We start from the raw sequence: 12,486 nt of genomic DNA, 5'->3' as shown, positions 1-12,486 counted from the left end.
GAAGATCATCCACCAAAACGACTCATTACTTGTGTGCCGCGGAGTAACGCCTCTTTCCGCAAAATTTGCGGACACGCGCGCCTATTGGCACTTGTTCCGACGACGACTGTGGCAACTATTGTACCCGCGGCGGGACGGTCTTTACGGGCGGTGCGGACAAAATTTATATTTCCTTCATCCGCCGGTACCGCACAAACAGATGCTGTGCGAACTGCCGGAGCTGCTGCTGCTGGGAAAAGGAAATAAAACTGCACGCAACTTCATCTGGGTGGGCCCGCGTCGTGGACGTCGAACGGCGATAACATTTGAACTTGAGTGTTTTTGTTGTGCGCAACTATGAAGCAGATTATAAACTAATGCGCTACAATTTGTTATGCAACTCATTAGAGGGTAATTATAGCAGGGGTAGTCATCCCATCTACAAATTCCTCTCGATTCAGCTTGGATTCCAGCCTGCTTCCCGTCTCAAAGCGGGCAACCTGCCACACCTTCTTGCCAAATTCTTATACAATATCCCATTCCAACGGGCAGAGCAAAAAAAATCATAACTCCAGCACGTCCATCAACGATTTTTTTGAACAACAACCGTCGCAGACGGAGAACACAGCGGATCCCCCGCCGTTCTACACCCGCCAACCTGTCCCGACGTCGTCAGGCTATTGACCCAGAAGAGGAGTCGTTTCGCGCGCGCGTTTCGGTCTTCCTCGAAGACCAAAACAATGACGACGATTTTTGGGTGTTTCTTGTGCTGGTTCGTCGAACACGACATTCCATCGCGCGCGCGAATTTCGCGCAAAATCAGTGCTATGATTCATCCAACCTGTTTCGAGCTTTGGAAGGTCGGTTAACTTCGCGTGCGCCCACGTGAAATTGGAGGGAATATTGCACACAAGATTATAGTTGCGGCTGGGGAAACTTTGAAGTTTGAGGTTTTTTTGCGATGACTTTCAGGTGGGGAGATCTCACCTGTGACGACCTCAATTCTTTGCCTGTTTCTTGCTTCCTGTAGAAGGATTAAATTTCAAAATATTTTACCTCCTTGGACGAAGGACGCTTAAGGTTCGTGATCAAAGTGTTGAAGACAAAGGAAGCAGGAAGTGGTCAAATTTTGGATATCACCCAAACGGCGGTCACATGATTGTGATGCATGGCGGCATGAAATTATATCAGAATCTGCATGAAAACTGTCCTCATGCATTTTTTGCGATATAGGGGTATGACATTTTTGCCCGTTACTGACAATTATCGACATTACCGACGGCTTTTTGTTTATAGTTCACAAAAAAACCCTTAACAGAGCGAGGATTGAACCACCAATTTCTTGGTTATTGATCCGACACGCTACCACCGCGCCATGGACACTTGATGAAATGTGAGTGAAAGAGCACCACAATATTCTTCTTTTTGGAGTGTTGCTCGGGGACGGGCCAGCATTATATGTGTTGGTGAGAACTGTAGATCGCTGAAATGTTTACACGCGAGCTTGCTGCAAAAAATGTTATGAAATGTGACATTTTCTGCAGCAAATCCACTGTTGCAGATTTTGAGAGTTATTTTTCCTTTGGGTGTAGGAAGGTTGTTGAGGAATATATAAAATTTGAGAAGCTTTGCAGTCTGGACTCGATTACACAACTCAACATTTTTGAAGTTGATGTCAGTAAACGCTTCAGTTTCGCAAGAGTTTGCGCATGGTTGCTTAAGACCAGCATTCCATGGAATTTATACCAAAATCACAATTTTATTTATTGGCAGGAATTCACTAAAACTCAATTCGTGTTCACGGAGCCCAAATCTATCATACCTTGACAAAAATTAAGCGGTTATTGATATCAACTTGAAAATTAACGAGTTGTGTTATTCGAAATCCTCGCAAAAAATCACTTCAGATAATCCGAACTAAGGAGTTGTAGTTTGATGACCAATTGGTAAAAAATCACTTACTTTTCCAAAACTGCATCTTAGAACAGTGTTGTCAAATGATCAACTTTTCATACTTATTGGAAAGATTCTCCAAATATAAATAACTAACGGTTTTCAAAAAAGTTACCAAATCTATTAACATTTACAACATCTGGCTACAAAAAGTTAAGTGATTTCCATTTATGTTTTAAAATATTCTAACAGTGTTGCCAGATTACTTTTTTCCAAGAATGTACCGAATAATGACTCAGGAAGTTATTTGCAATACCAAAATCTGGCCCTCAAACATTCTCGATATTAGTCACGATTTGTTATGACAGGGTTGCCAGATAGTTATTGTTTTGACTGATCGGAAAGATTCTTCTAAAAAACCATTGACATCTTAACGCTTACAGTCCGAACGTCTGATGCGAGATACCGAAAAAAACTAAAAAATGCTGTATCTTTGGCCTCTATGGACCAAATAAGTTCGTTCACCCCTCAAAAGAACCGGACAAATCTCTATTTTCAGAAAAAATCCGGAATAGGTCACTTGGCCACGGAGTTATTCCGGAACCTAGGGTAGGTTTTTGTCCGGGTATGCAACCCAATCTACAAATCATGATTATTATAATAAATTCTTCAGAAAAACCATCCCAATTTGCTCCAAGACCTATTCTGGACATATTAGGCATATTCCTTTGATCCCGGACCTACGGATATGAATTGGCCACCCTTCCGGAACCGACCGGATGCCGAATTCTACATCAAGTCTAATATGGCTTCCGATATGTCAAACGACACTGATTTCGGCTCAGGAATTCAAATTTTACATCCTCAGTACGTTCTAGTGCCATTTGGCCACCCTGCCACCAACCCGGAATATCCGTAAAATGGTTCCGATGGACCAATTTCGGTAATTTCACAAGAACACTTTCCGACATGTCAAACAACACTGATTTTGGCTCAGGAATTCAAATTTGACATCCTCACTACGTTCTGGTGCCATTTAGCCACCCTGCCATCAACCCGGAATATCCGTAAAATGGTTCCGATGGACCAATTTCGGTAATTTCACAAGTGTACTTTCCGATAAGCTTTATACCTTCCAAAAATGGTTCCACTTTATGACTCTCGAATGGATCTTCAAATATGATTCAGTGTTGCCATTTTTGTTTATGTATACCAAAAATTTGAATAGTCATTCTAAACCTTTTTCAACATTATAGATTTCAACTATTTCTATCATTGAAGTTAGTTTAGAATAAACCACATAGTTTAAAAACAATTCAATAATTTAAGCCATTTTAATTTCATAACAACTCATTTCATACTATCTCACCTCAACAAAAGCACCGATCAATTAAAACGAGAACCCTCAATCAGTGACCCTGTAACCACAGGATTGCAGGGCCTAGAATCAAACAGAGCAATCCCGCAGCAATTTAAATTAAACATTTCCGTTTTCAATTAGGAGAACCGAGAAAACAATCTTCTTGCATCACGTTCTAGCGTATGTGAGCCGGCGCGCGATAAGCCAACGAGATCACAGCGGAGTGAAATATGGAGAATGGAGCGAAGGAGGGAAAGCAAACAATTTAATTACCCCCGGGTTGAATGAATGAAACAAAAAACTATATTAAAACGTAAAAAAACAACAACACAGGAAGACACCCGTGGAAGCCGTACCAAATTGAATCAAAGCCAAACTCCGCGGAGAATCTGAATGAGTCGTGTTCTAGTGCTGGATCACAAAAAGTGGGGAGATTGGTAGGAATTATCTTAAACGATCCCTCGTATATCATGGCTGCATGTGTGTGAGCTGAGCCTTCTCGACCATGCTGACAGCTTTACGATCGGGCTACCACAGTGGGGATGTCCCAAGAACCACCTCGATACGATTTATTAGAAGCTGCGATTAAAGAACACTTTGTTCGCGCTGCTATCACGTGTTGAGTTCCACCACTCATAACAGACGAAACGAGTAGATTGATGACTTACAAGTGATAAGTTTGACATAATTAGGCTGTATAGAGCTCGCCAACGCCCCAGCGTCGTCCATTCGAATACACCATGGACTCCATGGTTCCATACGGAATGCACATGACGTACGATGAAAGCCGTCTGCAGTTATGATTGCTGGTGATGGCAGCAGCTATTTGTTTTAATTTATGGCTTGCATGTTTGTTTAGAAAACTGTGACTGTGAGATGCTCATTTTTTGTTGTTTTTCACTTGAAGAATGGAATGTTTCATACTTTCCAGCAAGTCTGCTTCGCGCAGCGGTTTAAATACCACGAGAAGTTGGCATCGTGCTTGAACGAGGCTTAGACTTCATGAACGGGAAACATCCAACCAGACGGTAACTTCCGCAGCAGCCTCATTATATTGAGACCTGGTCGGTATAGATTGGTCTTATATATATAATTTCGAGTGAGAACAACGAAAGGAAGCAATTTTGGGTTTTAAATTCTCATGGACTCAGCTTCCTCTCAGCGGGGTACAACTTCATCGGTAGTATACTTGGGATGAGTAGCTCCTCTTTCCGTAAAAAGTTGCATGAGGATCTGCTCGGAGCAATTACTCCAATGTTGTATCATGAATCCACGGAGTAGAATTGAACTCCCCAGGACAAACAAAGCCCAAGTTACCCTGCCCAAACTAAGTAGTCCAACGCAAACTGCTCCAAAACATTCTCACGTGCAGAGCATCCTTTTTTGGCCCACTGCCAGCCAACTCTTCCGAAGATTGCTCTTCCCATAACTTCTTAGCCCTGTTTCTGCCTGTCCAGAACGTGAGAAATTTTGCATTTTCATAATTGCCGCTAGCGCTGACTGGTTCGTCGCAAGCTTATTAAGTGCGGGGACCCCCTCAAAACAAGAACTAAATGGCCTGAAGAAGCCCCGTCCGTCCCAACTCGGATTACCCGCGGCTCCAACTTTCCACAAAAAGGGCGCGTCCGCGTACAAATTCTCGGTAATAAATTAATGGCTTTAATTCGTCTCAACTATTTCTCGTTGTCGCGTAGGTTTAAGGAAGCATGGGATTTATGTTGGGTTGGTCGGTCCCGCGCCAAGGATAGGAAATTCTGCGGATTCCGACGACCGGGCAATTAAAACTGTCACTGTCAGACGCGTTGCATTGCGTTGTTTGTCTACGCGGGGCGAAGTTCTTCGTTGGAATTCGTGGTGGTTGGATGATGTGGTTGGTCTTCTCACGCCGCCGCTAATCTGGCCCGGTCACGGGACGACGGGTTGGTGCACCACCCGGGTAAACAGAGCTGTATTTGCCGAGACTAAATAATTTCTCTTCTGGCCAAGCAGGTTTAAGGTTGGGCGCGTTTTGGACGGATTTGGGTGGAATTAGACAGTGTGGCGTTACGTGCGCTTGGATTAGACCCGTCTGCGACTATTCGGATCGTCACTAGGTTGAGGTCCGGGATGAAATCTTGATCCAGAGTATAAATCACCGTCACTAGCGTGATTTTTGGATTACGGAATTAATTCTTTAATTAACTCTTTTAAGATTGAGCGAAACAAGTCTAAACTAAAGTTCTTCGAGCAATTCAACCTGCATATGTTTGATAGGTTTCACCAATCTGAGTACTATCCATGAGTTGAGCAACCACGTTTTATGTCCATTACGTAAACAGACTCTTAAAACTAGACGGGGCTAAACGGCTCGCTTGACGATGTAATGACAGTCTCTGATCATTCAAATTAGTCAATCTAGGGCTTCCTGCCCTAAGGGCAACAGAGCTTGATACTGCTCAAGCGAGGGATTTATAAGCTAGCAAAGTCATAGTACAGAATTGAAGCTTTTCAAATGAATCTTGCTAGCTTCGTTTATTCATAAATTTGTTTCAAAAGTTTTATGTTCCGGGTTTTTTTTTCTTTATTTTTTTTTATAAAAATAATACATTAAAAACATAAGTTTTAAATTCAGTGTCCCAATCGAATTGTCAAAACCGGATTTTTTGGAGCTGCCAAAAAAGGATTTTTCATCGGTATGATATTTCATGCCATGTCGGTAAAAAGTTTGGCGGGGTTTGACACTCCTACGCCAAATGTCTGCCTGACATATGGCATTAAAAAAAATTAGCAAATAAAAGAAAAAAACGATTTTTTTCGTGATTTGATTTTTTTTTTTTCACAACAATAAAAGCTCAAGTTAAAAAATTAAAAATGTCAGAAAAACTTTGACAACTTTGTTATTCAAAACCAAACATTTTTTAAATGTCTTATCCTAATAACGGTTATCTAAAGAGTGTAACAAAATTGAATTGGCGGGCATTCAGGGGTTTGTTCCGGTGGGCATACTGAGCCCAAATCACAAATATGAGCTTGATTGGACGTAACAGGAGCTGGCGCTCCGCCCTTCAATTTTAAATGGGATTTAACCCGTAAAAATACTTTTTTTTTCAAAAATGTCTATTTTTGAGGCACTTTGGCCACCAATGCATCATTGGCGTGTAGGCCAGATCCTTGCGCATCTTTTGGTATATAAAACATTGAAGTTTGGAGCACCCTGGAGCTCGGTACAGACCTTCAAAGTTTGGCATTTTTTCGAAAAATCGGCCCCGGCAAAAAAGATATGCGTCACACCTCGCGACGCCCGAGAAGCTATTTGATTTTACCGGGGCCGATTATTCGAAAAAATGCCAAACTTTGAAGGTCTGTACCGAGCTCCAGGGTGCTCCAAACTTAAATGTTATATATACCAAAAGATGCGCAAGGATCCGGCCTTCACGCCAATGATGTTGGAAATAAACGCTTCAGTGGCCAAAATGCCTCAAAAAGTGACATTTAAAAAAAATCTTTTTTCACGGGTTAAATCCCATTTAAAATTGAAGGGCGGAGTGCCAGCTCCTGTTACGTCCATTCAAGCTCATATTTTGGATTTGAGCTTAGTATGCCCACCGGAACAAACCCCTTGAATGCCCGCCAAAAAGTCATTTTTGTTACATCCTATTTTCTATACCCGTGAAACCGTTAAATTTCAACGGATTATAAATGGGTAATTCTCCGCCAACTCACACAGCAGTTGCCCCGACCCCTCTTCGATTTGCGTGAAACTTTGTCTTAAGGGGTAACTTTTGTCCCTGATCACGAATCCGAGGTCCGTTTTTTGATATCTCGTGACGGAGGGGCGGTTCGACCCCTTCCATTTTTGAACATGCGAAAAAAGAGGTGTTTTTCAATAATTTGCAGCCTGAAACGGTGATGAGATAGAAATTTGGTGTCAAAGGGACTTTTATGTAAAATTAGACGCACGATTTGATGGCGTACTCAGAATTCCGAAAAAACGTACTTTTCATCGAAAAAACACTAAAAAAGTTTTAAAAATTATCCCATTTTCCGTTACTTGACTGTAATTTTTTTTGGAACATGTCATTTTAAGGGAAATTTAATGTACTTTTCGAATCTACATTGACCCAGAAGGGTAATTTTTTCATTTAGAACAAAATTTTTCATTTTAAAATTTCGTGTTTTTTCTAACTTTGCAAGGTTATTTTTTAGAGTGAAACAATGTTCTACAAAGTTGTAGAGCAGACAATTACAAAAATTTTGATATATAGACATAAGGGGTTTGCTTAGAAACATCACGAGTTATCGAGATTTTACGAAAAAAAGTTTTGAAAATGTTACTTTTTGCGTTTCTCTTTGTTTCGTCGTCCGTGTCTGTTGTGGGTGACCATGAACGGCCATGATCGATGACGACCAATTTTATCAAAACTTTTTTTTCGATGAAAAGTACGTTTTTTCGGAATTCTGAGTACGCCATCAAATCGGACGTCTAATTTTACATAAAAGTCCCTTTGACACCAAATTTCTATCTCATCACCGTTTCAGGCTGCAAATTATTGAAAAACACCTCTTTTTTCGCATGTTCAAAAATGGAAAGGGTCGTACCGCCCCTCCGTCACGAGATATCAAAAAACGGACCTCGGATTCGTGATCAGGGACAAAAGTTACCCCTTAGGACAAAGTTTCACGCAAATCGAAGAGGGGTCGGCGCAACTTTTCCCGATTTCGTGTGAGTTGGTAGAGAATTACCCAAATGCAATTTGACCTTAGGCTACCATTAATTAAAACTAGTGACGCTGAACTTAAAAAAGTCCCGCACAGGTTGATCGACTCTATTAACCTCACTCGCCGAGAGATCGCGTGTCCGCGCCTTCAAAACGGTTTTCCGCCAACCACCAAAACATGACCTATTGCCATGTAAGAATAGACAATAGACCGGGGTGGTATTTCCTCTCGCAGATCTCAAACATGTAAGCTTCTTTGACGCGGAGAAGTTGAGTGATTTTCCAACCGCAATCCCACAACCACAGAACAAGCGCACGAAGGAGATGTATTGTGCAGAACACGCACGCGCTCAAAGAACATGGGCCTGCGTGGTTTGCGTTGCGTTACCGGTAATTAATTTAATTAAACTGTAATAAACAGCATAAGTGACCGCGATTTTGGACCTGCTGTAACCCCGCCAACAACGAAGCAAGGTCGGATTGCGTGCGAAGATGGGCTCCTACGGCTTTACGCGTCAACGCGCAGACGAGTCACAAAAATAAATCTTAATTTATCGTCCCCAATAATTGGACTGGGCGACGACGGCGTTGATTGGCATCACAGGTCGTAACTTTTCCAACCGGCCCATACAATAGAAATAATTGTGTCGAAAATGGGCGATTGTTTTGACCAACGCTTCACTTTCGTGGAGGTTTGCTCGCGACACAGATTAACAAACAAAGTGCCATCTTCGAAGCCATGAATCAAACGAACGCGCCCCCGCGGCCCTCCTCTTCAACAGCTCGTTAACAATTACATCGAAAAAGCGCGTCAACCGATGATGATGGTGATTTACGAAATAGCTTCCACAACCGCGCCATCCGTACGATTCTGGGTGACCATAAATCCACTCTGGACTGCAGGGAAAGAAGGGAAGCAGCAAAAAAAACAACCGCATTTGAATATTTACCCACATCTGGCGTTCTAGGAAAGTTTCCCCGAAAAAACTTCACAATAAGCAAATAAAACTATAAAGGCATTCCATTCTCGTGTACAACTGTGGGGACTGTGTGAGAGAGAGTACGAGGGGACCGAACAAATTCCCCACAGTAAAATTTATATATGATAACTGAAAACGGAGTGAATGCAAATGGGCACTTCCTTGTATGGCGCCAGCCGAGCAAAGTCAGAAGCATTTTTCAAATAAACTCATATAAATCAGCCGGACCACCATAAAACGATTGACCAACTAACGGAGCCGTGGTCCACATTTGCCAATTGTTGACCTGAATGTTTTCGAGTTTGAGTTTAGAGTTTGACCAAAGATTCTTTTTGCCTCAATAAGCAAATTTACTCGAAAATTTAGCTTCTTGCACCCACAGGAAATGCATACTGCATAAAGTGTCATCCTTGTCTTGCAACATTAAATCTCGATTAAATTTTCAAAAGGTCCTATCTGCATAGGAAACCCATGAGGGATAGGTTGTTTTGAAAATTTAATCTAGAAATAATAGCTTATCTATCAAAATATGCATGAAACACGTTAGCTTTCGCTAAAGTGCAAATTTGTAATCCCCCGTTACAAAAAAATGCATGAGAATCAGCGATTAAAAATCTTCATCATAAGATATTCCTTTGACACTTACTAAGAGAGAAATTTGAAAGAGAATTGTCTCTCCTCTCCAAGCATGAAATATCGGTGAAAACAAAACTATAATAACGATAACCCGCGGAATTTCGCTACTTCATTCGCCAGGTGAAAATACCTGTCACTTTTCGTAAATGACCAATGTTCGTAAACAAAACAAAATAAATGCTTAAAACAATGAGATTCACGTTTGGATTCACGAAAAAATCATTTAATGATTGATGTTTTTTTTAATTTCGAGAGCAATTTTCTTCACCGTGTTTCACATTCTCTCTCTATCCTGGGTGAGAGAAGTTACTAGCGAAACATGAAACTTTGCGATTATCACTGATGACGATTTTTGCAGAAAATATAACAAAAATAAAACAATGATTTTTTTTTCTGAGCACTATAACTTTTTTTTAATTTTTTTAATTTTTTATTTTTTTAACTGGGCCACAGTTGATTTAAAGAATCACAGTTAATATTTTGTGTTTCGATATTTTGCAAAAAATAAATAAAAAAAGTGACATATAGCTAGAGCAGTGTTTCTCAACCGGTGAGGAATTCCCCCCTGGGGGGGAATTTGGGCATTCTTGGGGGGGGAATGAGGATGCAAAAGATATTCAATGTCTTTAATGTTTAATGTTAAAGTTGTCCCGCCCGTGTGGATCAATCGGACCGCGCACTGGACTCACAATCCAGAGGTCGCCGCGGCGGGCGCTCTAAAATTCTTTGTGTAAATATGGGTATTCGGCGCCGTCGCTCCTTGCCATACTTTCATACACTTAGGAGCCCAGGGCGGCGAAGTCCTTGTAGATAAAAAGGAAGACACTAGTGGTTGGTACTAGCAATGGTGGCCGACAGCTATAAAGTCAACTTCGTTTTTTTTAATGTATTTTCAAAAATTAAATCATTTTCTAATACTTTCTTAGTAATTCTTCATGTTTTCATATGAATCAGAAAATTTGATGAGTTCTTAAAAATATTTGAAATAGCTTTATTTTGAAAAAATCTGGATTATTTTTACAGTTTGTCCATCATGATCATTTTCATTAATTTGTGTTTTGGCTGTTGTTTCCATCTCAGCTGCTCTTTAAAATACATTGGAAATATTGTTTGTGACTGTTTGATTTGATTTTCTTTTAGAATTTTGGGTTTATGCTGAATAATAAAACAAAATTAATTGTAATAATAAAACTAAAAGTTTAAATTTTTGTTGACAAACAGTTCTTCAATTGAAAATAAAAATTAAAAAAATAAAATTTTCACAATGTATGTAAGATTGAATTCTGTCAGGCTTCAAAACAATTTTTTATATGTTTTTTGTTGTTGTACTCTTTCTATCATTACTTTTTTTTACTTTTTTTTATTTCTAAAGATATAAGAATTAATTTATTTTTTTGCGATTAGCATTTTCTTAATCCCTTTGTTTTTTTTCTTAAAACAAAACTTTTTCAATTATGTTTGATTAAATCAAACCAATTGTTTAAATACATTTTTATGTGTTTTTTGTTGTTATGCTCTTTCTATCATTAACACAGACTTTTTTATTTCTAAAGATATAAGAATTATTTTTTTTTTCGCGTTCAGCTTTTTTAACTCCCTATGTCTGTATTTTTTTTAAACAAAACTTTTTCAATTATTTTTGATTAAATCAAACAAATTGAAAAGAACAAAAGTAGTTCAGTTTATTTCGCAATAACAAATTCAAAATTTTTGTATGATTCGTTTACTCATGATTTTAAAACATCAAAGTTTTATTATTAAATATTTAATACAAAATTATGTTAGTTATTCAATTTTACAAAAAAATAGTTAAAAATGAGGGAGGGGGGAAAGAAGGTCTTTCAAATAAGCCAAGGGGGGAATGCAACGAAAAAGGTTGAGAACCACTGAGCTAGAGCGTCCAATCACCCGGGATTACAAAATTCCCGGGAAACGGGAAATTTTCAACAACTTTCCCGAGAAATCCCGCGAATTCCAGGGAAATTTTAAATTTGTCGAAAATTGTTCATTCTTGGTTTTGATTATAATTCTTCAATAAAATTGTTTAAAATAGATCAACATAAGTGCGAGGGTCAATTAATGTCTTAACCGCTTGTAAAAAAAAAACAAAAAAAAAGAATATTTATAAATTTTCTAAGTTTATAGGCTGTCTTTCTATTGGTATAAAATATCAACAAATAATCATTAGTATTTTTTGTTACGTATTATTTTTCACAGTGTTTGTACAACGAGTAAAATGAATCCCAATTAACCAAATTAACCAAATCCTTCTTGCACAAAATGAGACATTAAATAATATTTTTTCATGCATACCATTTGGTCATGGTAAACAAAATCATAAAAAAAAATTAAGCTTGGCAGAAAGAGGTGTCTTATTTTCAATTGAAACAACAACAATTTTCTGTACTGTAAACTGTTAATTGAATAAAAACAACAAAAAATTAGAAAGCCCAATTATTATTTGATGTAAATTTAAGAAATGTGCCAAGAAGTTAGGAAAATGAATACTTGTGCTTGAATTTCGGGAATTCCCGGGAAATTTACAAATTTCCCTGGAAACGGGAAATATATTTTTCCTGGAAATCCCGGGAATTTCCGGATTTTTTTTCCAGGGTCGGGAATTTGGACGCTCTGCATAGGGCTTAGGAACCAATTACATATATCTTGGCACTGGCTGAATCATTTTATAAATTTAAATGAAAATTGCGTAAAGGATGTGTGTGTTTTTGTAATAATTGAATATTAAAAAAAAAATTGGCCAGATCTGGCGAGACTATCATTAAATATCGTAATAATGTTAGAAGATCTCAATTTTCAAATTTCGTAAAATTAAAAAATGGCCACGAAAATCAACAAGCATAATGCAACTTCCGAAATCGTACAATAACGCTTTTCTGATTAAGCAAGGTTTCACAAAAGGTCAGACGTTGCTTAATTCACT

This window comes from Culex pipiens, chromosome 2, assembly GCF_016801865.2.
Source record: "Culex pipiens pallens isolate TS chromosome 2, TS_CPP_V2, whole genome shotgun sequence".
NCBI lineage: Eukaryota > Metazoa > Arthropoda > Insecta > Diptera > Culicidae > Culex > Culex pipiens.
Note: the sequence above shows the minus strand (reverse complement) of the source record.